The sequence below is a fragment of the Symphalangus syndactylus genome, chromosome 6 (assembly GCF_028878055.3).
Source record: "Symphalangus syndactylus isolate Jambi chromosome 6, NHGRI_mSymSyn1-v2.1_pri, whole genome shotgun sequence".
Taxonomy (NCBI): Eukaryota; Metazoa; Chordata; class Mammalia; order Primates; family Hylobatidae; genus Symphalangus; species Symphalangus syndactylus.
The window spans coordinates 141,457,660-141,470,330 of record NC_072428.2 but is presented as its reverse complement, the minus strand read 5'-3'; the positions used below and the strand labels follow the sequence as shown (position 1 = coordinate 141,470,330).

At 40.8% G+C, this 12,671-nt stretch overlaps 1 protein-coding gene and 1 non-coding gene across 7 annotated transcripts in view; one reads left to right on the top strand and one right to left on the bottom strand.

The window, feature by feature from the left end:
• The window catches only part of GALNT11 (polypeptide N-acetylgalactosaminyltransferase 11), a 74,893-nt gene that overhangs the window by 52,057 nt on the left and 10,165 nt on the right, over positions 1-12,671 (bottom strand). The window lies entirely within an intron of this gene.
• On the top strand, positions 1,945-2,050 carry LOC129485608 (small nucleolar RNA U13). Its single transcript, XR_008658743.1, has one exon. It is a non-coding gene; the product is annotated as a small nucleolar RNA U13 (small nucleolar RNA).

Sequence of the window (12,671 nt, the reverse complement as noted above, 5' to 3'; positions counted from 1 at the left end):
ATCCCTAATAAAAACTTGCTGGTTTTTGTGGCTTGTGGGGCGTCACGGAACCTACCGACATGTGATGTCTCCCCCAGATGCCCAGCTTTAAAATTTCTCTCTTTTGTACTCTGTCCCTTTATTTCTCAAGCTGGCTGACGCTTAAGGAAAATAGAAAACCTACGTGAATATTGGGGCAGATTCCCTGATAATGGCCCCCTCAGAAATGTACACATCCTAATCCCCAGAATTAAGGTAGCAGATGAGATTAAAGTTGCTACTCAGATGATGTTAAAATACAGAGATTATTCTGGATTATGTGGGTAGACCCAATATAATTACAAGGGTCCTTAAATGTGAAAGAGGGAGGCAAAAGAGGAGATCAGAGTTGATGCAATGTGAGAAGAACTCGACCTACTGCTAGCTTTGAAGATGGAAGAAAAGGGCCACAAGCCAAGGACTGCAGGTGGCTTCTCAATAGGGCAAGGAAACAGATTCTCTCCCAGAACCTGAAAAAAGTGAAACAGCCCCGCCAACACCTTGAGTTTAGTCTCCTGAGACGCATTTCAGACTTCTGACTTCCAGAACTGTAAGATAAGTTGTGTTGTAAGAATAGGAAGCTCATACAAAATAAGAGAGGAGATAAAGTTGAATCACATAAAATGTCCAATTAAAAAGAAATAAAAGGCCAGGCGCGGTGGCTCACACCTGTAATCCCAGCACTCTGGGAGGCCAAAGCGGGCGTATCATGAGGTCAGGAGATCGAGACCATCCTGGCTAACATGGTAAAACCCCGTCTCTACTAAAAATACAAAAAATTAGCCGGGCATGGTGGCGGGTGCCTGTAGTCCCAGCTACTTGGGAGGCTGAGGCAGAAGAATGGCGTGAACCCAGGAGGCGGAGCTTGCAGTGAGCCAAGATCACGGCACTGCTCTCTAGCCTGGGCGACAGAGGGAGACTCCATCTCAAAAAAAAAAAAAAAAAGGAAAAAAAGAAAGAAAAAAGCAATAAGTGCAAAACAAAGATGGAAGATGCTAATCCAACGATATTAATAATCACTTCTAACATGAATTGTCTAATTACACCAATCAAAAGAGAGTGTCACAGTGGACAAAATTTTTTAAAAAGACTTAACTATATCAAGTCTGTAAGAAACCAACTTGAACTATAAAGCTTTAGATATGCTAACAGTAAAGGGATGGGGAAAGATATATCATGCTGCCATTACAAATCAAAAGAAAGCTGGAGTAATTGTAACTGCAGACAAAACAGATTTTGTCTGATAATCAGGGACAAAAAGTGTCTTATATAATAATAAAGAGGTTGGTTCTCCAAGAAGACGTAACAATCTTGAATGTGTATGCTTCAAATAAGAAGGCATCATAATACATGAGGCAAAAACTAAGAAAAATATACAGAGACAAATCCACTACTACAGTTGGAGACTTCAACACTGTCAGTTACTGATAGATCAAGCAGCCAGAAAATCAGTAAAGAAACTGATAACTTGAACAGCACAGTACTATCAACCTGATCTAAATGACATTTATAGAAAATTGCATCCAACAATAGTAGATATACATTCTTCTCTAGCTCACATTTACCAATATAGACCACATTCTGGACCATAAAACACATCTTAACAGATTCAAGACTAGAAAGCATACAAAACATGGTCTAGAATAACATGAATTAAACTAGAAATCAGTAACAGAGATATCTGGAAAATTCCCAAATATCTAGAAATTAACACACTTCTAAATAACCCATGGGTCTAAGAAGTCTCAAAAATTAAACAATATATTGAACTAAAGTAAAAATGAAAATATAACTTATCAACATTTGTGGGATACAAAGCACACAATGTTTAGAGAAAAACATGCAGCATTAAATGAAAATATTAGAAAGGAAGAAAGATCGGAAGTCAATAACCTAAACTTCTGAAAACCAAAGAAGAACAATTTGATTCTTTTATAGTTCATAAGTGTGGTGACTGGGTTTTCATGTGCTTGTGGGAAATACGCCTCCCTTAAATCTTATTACAAAGTCAGCCCATTTTACTTGTCTGACATGAACTTAGTAGAAAATTAAAAATTAAAAAATTAAAAATAAAAAGGAAAACAATTTAAGCCTCAGGCAATCAGAAGAAAAATACAATAAAAATTAAAGTAGAAATCAGTGAAATTGGAAAAAGGAAAACAGTAAGAGAAAAATCAACAAAACCAAAAGCTGGTTCTTTAAAAAGATCAAATAAGGTGATAAACCTCTAGCCAGGTAAAACTGAATAGATTGTACCCTCTCTTCCCTAAGAAAAAAGAGAAAAGACAAGTTACCAATATCAGCAATGAAGAACGAGTCACATACTGTTCCCATGAACAGTAAAAGGATAATAAAGAAATATCACAAATAACTCTATGCCCACAAATACAAGAAAAAATGTACCAATTTCTTTAAACTATCAAAACTCACCAACACAAAAACCTGCATATGAAACCTCATAGCAGCTTTATTTATAACCACCAAAACTTGGAAGCAAACAACTAAGAGGTCCCTCAAAAGATGAATGAACAGTGGTACATCCATACAATGGAGTTTTATTTAGCAAAAAGAAGAACTATCAAACTACACAAAGATGTGAAAGAAACTGAAATGCATATTGCTAAATGAAAGATGCCAGCTTGAAAAGGCTACATATTGAATGCTTTCCATTGTATGACATTCTGGAAAAGGTAAAACTATAGAGATGATAAACAGATAAGTAGTAGTCAGGAGCTCATAGGGTGGGGAGGCAGAGGGTTCAATATGAAGCACAGGGGAATTTTTAGAGCAGGGCAACTTCTGTGTAATATGATAGAGGCAGATACATGATCCAGTGCTGGAGGTGGGGCCTGGTGGGAGATGCTTGGATCATGGGAGTGAATCGATCCCTCATGGCTTGCTGCTGACTTGCTGACAGGGAGTTCTTGCAAGATCTGGTCATTTAAAAGTATGTGGCACCTCCCCTACCACTCTCTCTTGCTTGCTCCTGCTTTCACCAAGTGACATGCCTGCTCCCCCTTCACCTTCTGCCATGATTGGATGCTTCCCGAGGCCTTCCTAGAAGCCAAGCAGATGCCAGCACCATGCTTCCTGTAAAGCCTGCAGAACCCTGAACCAATTAAATGTCTTTTCTTTATGAATTACCCAGTCTCTGGTATTTCTTTATAGTAATGCAAGAATGGCTTAACACACACCCAGTTCTTGGTTTTTAATATCATTCTCCAATAAAAAAGGACCAGAAGTCCTTAGAAAAATAGCGGATTCTAAGACTGGGACAGGAAATATGCAAGATGGCTCTTGCAGTGCCAGAAAATAAGGAGAGCTCAATAAAACAAACCAAAACTATTAGAACTGATAAATTCAGTAAAGTTGCAGGACACAAAATCAATATACAAATATCAGAGCATTTATCTAGGCCAACAGCAAACAATCTGAAAAAAGAAATCAAGAAAGTAATCCCATTTACAATAGCCACAAATAAAATTAAATACTAGGAATTAACCAAGTGAACTGTTGGGAACAGGCCCCAAATCTGGCCATAAACAAAATCTTTGCAGCACTATGACATGCTCGTGATGGCCTTGACGCAATGCTGGAAGGTTGTCGGTTTACCGGAATGAGGGCAAGGAACACCTGGCCCACCCAGGGTAGAAAACCACTTAAGATGTTTTTAAACCACAAACAATAGCATGAGCGATCTGTGCCTTAAGGACATGTTCATGCTGCAAGTAACCAGCCAGAGCCCATCCTTTTATTTCGGCCCATCCCTTTATTTCCCGTATATAGTAAATATATACGGGAAATAGAAAAAGAAAAAAAAAAGAATACTTATAGTAAATCTTATGACTGGCTTGCTGTCGATAAATATGTGGGTAAATCTCTGTTCATAGCTCTCAGCTCTGAAGGCTGTGAGACCCCTGATTTCCCATTCCACACTCTATATTTCTGTGTGTGTGTCTTTAATTCCTCTAGCGCCACTCGGTTAGGGTCTCCATGACCAAGCTGGTCTCAGCAAGTAGTGCCCATATGTGGGGCTCAAACCCAGGTCAAAGGGTCGCCAGAGCAACAGTTGGAGAACGTGGAACTAAGCTGGAGGACACCCAAGTACTCTTAATTATTAGTCCCTGTAGTGAGTAAGAAGGGGAGCTTGGAAGCATCAGGGTAACAATGGGAAAAGTGTGGGCTCTGGTTCATTCTGCCTTGGAACCTTTTCACACTGATGAGGAGGAAGGAGAGTATAATGAAGTAACAGAGCAGGTTTGTTTGCCAGCTAAAGGTAAAGTGGCAAAGGAGGGAGAGGTTCATCCCTATCCTTCTGTACCCCCTCATTATTTTGAAGAAAAAGAGTAGCCTGACCCTCCAGATCTTTCTTTTCCGGAGGACACTGGGTGAAAAGTAGTTGCCCCACTGACTGTTCAAGCTGCGCCTCAAGCAACTGCTCTCAGTTCTATTCAGGCAGGAATTCAGCAAACTAGATGAGAGGGTGATTCAGAGGCTTGGCAGTTCCCTGTTAGAATACACCCCCCAGATAAACAGGGAAATATTATAGCTACATTTGAGCCTTTTCCTTTTAAATTGGGGAAACGCCATGAGGGGCCAGTTCCGGGCCCTGTTTCAAACCAGGGCGTTTCTGGCTCAGGCCATTCCCTCACCCCCGTACAATGTCTGTCCCCCGCCACAGCCGGTAATGCTGCAAGTAGATTTACTCTGCACAAAAGCTGTGAGCCTTCTGCCTGGGGAATCCCCACAAAAGGTCCCAACAGGAACCTGTGGACCCTTGCCAGCAGGGATGATAAGCTTACCTCTAGGCAGGTCTAGTTTAAATTTAAAAGGGGTACAAGTACAAACAGGAGTCACTGATTCCGATTACAATGGGGAAATTCAAATTGTTGCATCTACTTCTGTTCCCTGGAAAGCAGAGCCAGGAGACTATATAGCACAGCTCCTAATTGTGCCGTATGTGGAAATGGGGAAAAGTGAAATTAAATGAACAGGAGGATTTGGAAGCACAAATAAACAAGGCAAAGCGGCTTATTAGGTGAATCAAATTACTGATAAACGTCCTACCTGTGAAATAACTATTCAGGGAAAGAAATTTAAAGTTTGTAGATACAGGAGTGGACATTTCAATCATTTCTCTACAGCACTGGCCGTCTGCGTGGCCAATTCAACCCACTCAATTTAACATAGTTGGAGTTGGTAAAGCCCCTGAAGTATATCAAAGTAGTTATATTTTGCATTGTGAAGGGCCCAATGGACAACCTGGGACTATTCAACCAATTATAACTTCTGTACCTATAAATTTATGGGGAAGAGATTACAACAATGGGGAGCACAAGTTCTAATTCCAGAACAATTACATAGTCCTCAAAGTCAACATATGATGCATGAAATGGGGTATGTCCCTGGTATGGGAACAGGAAAAAATTTGCAAGGTTTGAAGGAACTGCTTCAAGTGGAAAGACAAAGTTCCTGCCAAGGTTTGGGATATCATGTTTGATGGAGGCCATTGTTAAGCCTCTAGAACCTATACCTTTAAAATGGTTAACAGATAAGCCAATTTGGACAGAACAATGGCCGCTGAGTAAAGAGAAACTGGAGGCTTTAGAAGACTTAATTACTGAACAATTAGAAAAGGGACACATAGCTGCAACATTTTCCCCTTGGAATTCTCCAGTTTTCATAATTAAGAAAAAATCAGGTAAATGGAGAATGTTAACTGACTTAAGAGCCATTAATTCAGTTATACAACCTATAGGAGCATCACAGCCAGGATTGCCTTCTCCTGCTGATTCCAAAAACTTGGCCTTTAATAGTCATAGATTTAAAATACTGTTTCTTTACTATCCCCTTAGCTGAGCAGGACTGTGAATGGTTTTCATTTACAATTTTTGCAGTAAACAACCTGCAGCTTAAGCCTGCTAAGCGTTTTCATTGGAAAGTGTTGCTACAAGGTATGTTAAACAGTCAAACAATTTGCCAGATATATGTAGGGCAAGCAATTGAACCTACTCATAAAAAATTTTCAGTGTTACATTATTCATTATATGGATGACATACTTTGTGCTGCCCCTACTCGAGAAATATTACTCCGATATTATGATCACTTGCAAAATTCAATTTCTCCTGCCGGCTTAATTACAGCTCCTGACAAAATTCAGACTACTCCTCCTTACTCCTACTTGGGGATCTTAGTAAATGACACTACCATTGTGCCACAGAAAGTAGCCATATGTAGGGATCAAATGAAAATATTAAATGACTTTCAAAAATTACTAGGGGACATTAATTGGATAGGACCTGCTCTAGGCATTCCTACCTATGCCATGAGTAATCTATTTTCTATCCTTAGAGGAGATCCTAGTCTCACTAGCCCTCAGCAATTAACAAAGGAAGCTGAGGCAGAGTTGCAACTGATTGAAAAGCAAGTCCATAAAGCTCAAATAGAATAGATCCAGAGAAGACTCTAGATTTGCTATTTTTCCAACTCAGCATTCACCTAGTGGTGTTACTGTCCAAGAGCTGGACTTAGTAGAATGGCTTTTTCTTCCACATGCTAATTCATGGACTCTAACTCCTTATTTGGATCAAATCACTACTATGATAGCAATATGATAGGAAATGGCAGAACTCGGATTGTTAAATTACATGGATATGATCCTGGAAAAATTATTGTCCTTCTCACAAAGGCACAAATACAGCAAGCTTTTATAAATAGTCTTACTCGGCAAACCCACTTAGCTGACTTTGTGGGTATTCTCGATAACGATTTTCCTAAAACAAAACTTTGAATTTTTGAACTGGTTTGGTGGAGAGACCTGATAACAAACAGTTGGGAAATAGGTAAAATAATAACTTGGGGTAGAGATTATGCTTGTGTTTCTCCAGGACCAAATCAACAGCCAATTTGGATACCATCAAGATACCTGAAACCTTATCATAAGCCAGATGCCAAGGAAGAGATCCCAAGGACTCCCGATTGCAGCCATGTCAAGACTGATGCTGAGGAACACCCCAACTGTCAACGAGCAACACCCATCGAACACAGCCACCCACCTGGGGACAGATCGAGAAGCTGTCACAGATGGCGGAAGAAAACCTGAGGAAAGCTGGACAACCAGGCACAATAAGTAATTGGATTCTCCCTAGAATAACTAAATTTAAACCAATTGAAGGTGCTGAGAATGTTTTTACAGATGGGTCTAGCAATGGTAAAGCTTCTTATTCTGGCTCAAAAAGTAAAGTTTTTCAGAGGCCCTATGGTTCAGCTCAAAAAGCAGAGCTTGTAGCTGTAATTGAGGTACTGACTGCTTTTAATATGCCTATTAATGTGATTTCTGATTCTTCATACATGGTTCATTCCACACAGTTAATTGAAAATGCTCAGTTACAATTTCAGACACATGAACAACTGATTACTTTACCCAATTGCAAGCAGCAGTTAGGAGTAGAATGCACCCTTTTTACATCACTCACATTAGGGCTTATACACCTCTTCTAGGATCTTTGACTGAAGGGAATCAAATGGCTGATCGCCTTGTTGCTAATGTAATATCTAATGCCAGACACTTTCACAATTTAACTCATGTTAATGCCTCTGGTCTCAAACGCAGATACAGCACTACCTGGAAAGAAGCTAAAGCTATTATCCAGCGATGCCCAACTTGCCAAGTGGTGCCTTCCTCATCTTTTACAGGAGGAGCTAATCCTCGAGAACTGGAAACTAATTCTCTTTGGCAAATGGAGGTCACCCATGTTCCCTCGTTTGGGAGACTAGTTTATGTACATGTGTGTGTGGACACCTTTTCTCACTTTGTCTGGGCTACATGCCAATCAGGAGAGTCTTCTGCCTATGTTAAACGTCACCTCTTGCAGTATTTTGTGGTGATGGGCATTCCAGCTTCTATTGAAACAGATAATGCCCCAGGCTATACTAGCCAAGCTCTAGCTACATTTTTCTCTATATGGAATATTAAACACATTACTGGTATCCCATATAATTCTCAAGGACAAGCCATAGTGGAAAGAATGAATCTCTTCCTGAAACAGCAGTTGCAAAAACAGAAAGGGGGAAATGGATTACGGGACAGCCCATATACAATTGAATCTAGCATTCTTAACTTTAAATTTTTTTGAGCTTGCCTAAAGGCCAGATGCTATCAGCAGCTGAACAGCATCTACAGAAACCAGCTGCAAAGACAGAAGCAGAACAACTGGTTTGGTGGACAGACCCAATAACAAAAAGTTGGGAAATAGGTAAAATAATAACTTGGGGTAGAGGTTATGCTTGTGTTTCTCCAGGACCAAATCAACAGCCAATTTGGATACCATCAAAACACCTGAAACCTTATCATAAGCCAGATGCTGGGGAAAAGATTCCGGGAGGATCCTGAGGACCCCCAGTTGCAGCCATGTCAAGACTGATGCTGAGGAGGACCCCAACTGTCATGAGCAACACCCATCGAACACAGCCACCCACCTGGGGACAGAACAAGAAGCTGTCACAGATGGCGGAAGAAAACCTGAGGAAAGCAGGACAACCAGTCACAATAAGTAATTTAATGATAGCTATGATAGCCGTGATCAACATTGCCATGATATTCCTTCAACAAGGGCTGACACAGAGAACAATTACACTTATTGGGCATATTTATCCATCTTGGCTGGCAACAATGCCTGGATGCAATCACTCTATGACACAGTTACATATGCTTTCTGATCTCAGTATTTACCATAATGAATCTGCTCCTATAATTGAGGCATACCACCCTCAAAAACCTATTTGTAAATAAAATTGAACCTGGCCAGAAAAAATGAATGTACTTGTTTAGGAAAATTGCATTGCAGAACAGGCAGAGGTGCTGTGCAGTGATTCCTAAGGAATTGATTGGTCCCCTAGGGGATGTTTAGCTTGAACTGCACCTCTCAGTCTGCGTGCCATGGCCACACTATGTTCAGCTGGTCTGAACAAAATGGTCAGATGGTAGAAATGGTAAGAAGTATGGCAAGAGTTCCTATTATCTGGAACCATGGCAGTATAGTGGCACCTCAACCTCAAATGATATGGCCCGTTGTAGGAGCTAAACAAGGATTTGTGGAGACTATTAATAGCTCTTAATAAAATCAAAATTTAGGAAAGAATAAAAAAGCATCTAGAAGGACACTCTACAAACTTGTTTTTGGATATTGCAAAATTAAAAGAACAAATATTTAAAGCATCCCAGGCACACCTGACCTTAATGCCAGGAACTGGAGTGCTCAAAGGAGCTGCAGACAGATTAGCAGCTAGTAACCTATTAAAATGGAGAAAAACACTTGGAAGCTCTGTGATTTCAACAATGATTGTGCTTTTAATCTGTGTTGTTTGTCTCTGTATATTCTGCAGATGTGGATCCTGACTCCTGCAAGAAGTAGCTCACCATGACAAACCTGCTTTTGCTTTTATCACTTTGCAAAACAAAGGCGGACATGTTGGGAACAGGCCCCAAAATCTGGCCATAAACTGGCCCCAAAACTGGCCATAAACAAAATCTCTGCAGCACTGTGACATGCCCGTGATGGCCTTGATACAATGCTGGAGGGTTGTCAGTTTACCAGAATGAGAGCAAGGAACACCTGACCCACCCAGGGTGGAAAACCACTTAAGGCATTCTTAAACCACAAACAATAGCATAAGCGATCTGTGCCTTAAGGACATGTTCATGCTGCAGGTAACCAGCCAGAGCCCATTCCTTTATTTCTGCCCATCCCTTTATTTCCCGTAAGGAATACTTATAGTAAATCTTATGACTGGCTTGCTGTCAATAAATATGTGGGTAAATCTCTGTTCATGGCTCTCAGCTCTGAAGGCTGTGAGACCCCTGATTTCCCATTCCACACTCTATATTTTTGTGTGTGTGTCTTTAATTCCTCTAGCGCCACTGGGTAAGGGTCTCTATGACCGAGCTGGTCTCGGCAGTGAATGATCTCTACAATGAAAACTATAAAACACTGATACAAGAAATTAAGAAGACGGGCCAGGCACAGTGGCTTAGGCCTGTAATACAAGCACTTTGGGAGGCTGAGGCAGGCAGCTCACCTGAGGTCAGGAATTCGAGACCAGCCTGGCCAACATGGCAAGACCCCTATCTCTACTAAAATTACAAAAATTAGCTGGGTGTGGTGGCGGGCACCTGTAATCCCAGCTACTCAGGAGGCTGAGGCAGGAGAATCATGTGAACCCAGGAGGTGGAGGTTGCAGTGAGCCAAGATCACACCAGTGCACTCCAACCTGGGCAACAAAGCAAGACTGTGTCTCAAAAAAAAAAAAAAAAATTTGAAGACATGCACACACAAAAGGAAAGATGTTCCACATTCACCAACTGGAAGAATCAATACTGTTAAAATATCCATACCACCCAAAGCAACCCACAGATTCAATGCAATCCCTATCAAAATATCAATGAACCAAAGACATTCTTCACAGAAACAGAAAAAAAAAAAAATCCTAAAACTTATACGGAATAACAAAAGACCCAGAATAGCCTACGCTATCTGAGCAAAAACAACAAAACCGAAGGAATGACATTACTTGACTTCACATTATCTGACTCCAAATTACAACTTCAAATTATACTAAAGAGCTATAGTAACCAAAATAGCATGGCACCAGCATAAAAACAGACACACAGACCAATGAAACAGAATGGAGAACCCAGAAACAAATTCATACATCTACAGTGAACTCATTTTTGACAAAAGTACCAAGAACATACATTGGGAAAACCGGTGTCTCTTCAATAAATGGTGCCAGGAAAACCTGATATACATATGCAGAAGAATGAAACTAGACCCCTATCTCTCACAACACACAAAAATGAAATTAAAATGGATTAAAGACTTAAGACCTCAAGCTATGAAACTACTAAAAGAAAACACTGGAGAAAATCTCCAGGACATTGAACCAGGCAGAGATTTCTGGAGTAATACCCCACCACAGCATACATGGACAAATGGTATCACATCAAGTTAAAAAGCTCCTGCACAACAAAGGAAACAACAAAGTGAAGAGACAACCTACAGACCAGGAGAAAGTATTTGCAAACTATCCATCTGGCAAGGGATAAATAACCAGAATACATAAGAAGCTCAAACAATGCTATAGGAAAAAAATCTAATAATCCTAATTAAAAAATGAGCAAAGGTCTGAATAGACATTTCTCAAAATAAGACATACAAATAGACATACAAATAGACATTTCTCAAAATAAGACATACAGGCATATGAAAAGGTGCTCAACATCACTGATCAGAGAAATGTAAAACAAAACTACAAGGAGATATCATCTCACCCCAGTTAAAATGGCTTATATCCAAAAGACAGGCAATAATGAATGATGGTGAGCATGTGGAGAAAAGGGAATCCTCATACACCATCGGTGGGAATGTAAATTAGTACAAGCACTATGGAGACCAGTCTGGAGGTTCCCCAAAAACTAAAAATAGAGCTACCATGTGATTCAGCAATCCCACTCATATTATATACCCAAAAGAAAGGAAATCAGTATACCAAAGAGGTCTGCAGTCTCATGTTTCCTGCAGCACGGTTCACAATAGCCAAGATATGGAAGCAACCTAAATGTCCATCAACAGTCCATCAACAAATGAATGGATAAAGAAAACATGATACATATACACAATGGAGTACTATTCAGCCATAAAAAAGAATGAGATACCGTCATTTGCAACAACAGGGATAGAACTGGACGTCATTATGTTAAGTAAAATAAGCCAGGCACACAGAATGACAAACTTTGCCTGTTGTCACTTATTTGTGGAAGCTAAAAATTAAAACAATTGAACTCACGGAGAGAGAGACTAGATGATGGTTACCAGAGGCTGAGAAGGCAGTGAGGGGAGAGACAGTTAATGTATACAAAAATATAGTTACATAGAATGCATAAGATCTAGTACTTGATAGCACAACAGCATGACTACAGTCAACAATACTTTATTGCACATTTTAAAGTAACTTTAAAAGAGTATCATTGGGTTGTGAAAGATTCTCCCCCAAGCCTGAAAGCTTAAAGGAATGAATACTTCCTCCCTCCTCAAGCCCAGTCCCAATGCACAAGGACAGCTGCGCCAGCAGCATGCATCGGCAAGTTAGCAGAAGCAGGAAGAGAGCTGGCTGGAAGACACCCCTGAAGATCGAGAGGGAGGCCAGCGGGCACTACGCAGCAGCCATGTCAGACTGGGACAATTCCTGCTTACAGAGGACTGTAAAACCCCTTCCCTGTCCTCACTTGGGGCTGACGCTACTGTCAAGCAGTGAGTACCATCTGACCCCTTTCGCTTGCTATTCTGTCCTATTTTTCCTTAGAATTCGGGGCTAAATACAAGGCACCTGTCAGCCAGTTAAAAGTGACTAGCACAGCCACTGGACTAAAGACACGGGTGTCAGGCTTTCTGGGAAAGGGCTAACAACCCCTGACTCTTCGGAGCTGGGAGCGTTGGTTGGCCTGGAACCAGCTTTCTGCTTTTCCTGTACTTCCAGGCTGAGCCGAGGGTTAACAGAGAGGAAAGCCATTCAGCTCCGGGGTCCTGACAACAAGTTGGTTGACCCTTGGCCATGAGCAGAACTCTCAAAGTCATGTCGCCCAAGTGAGACTTGC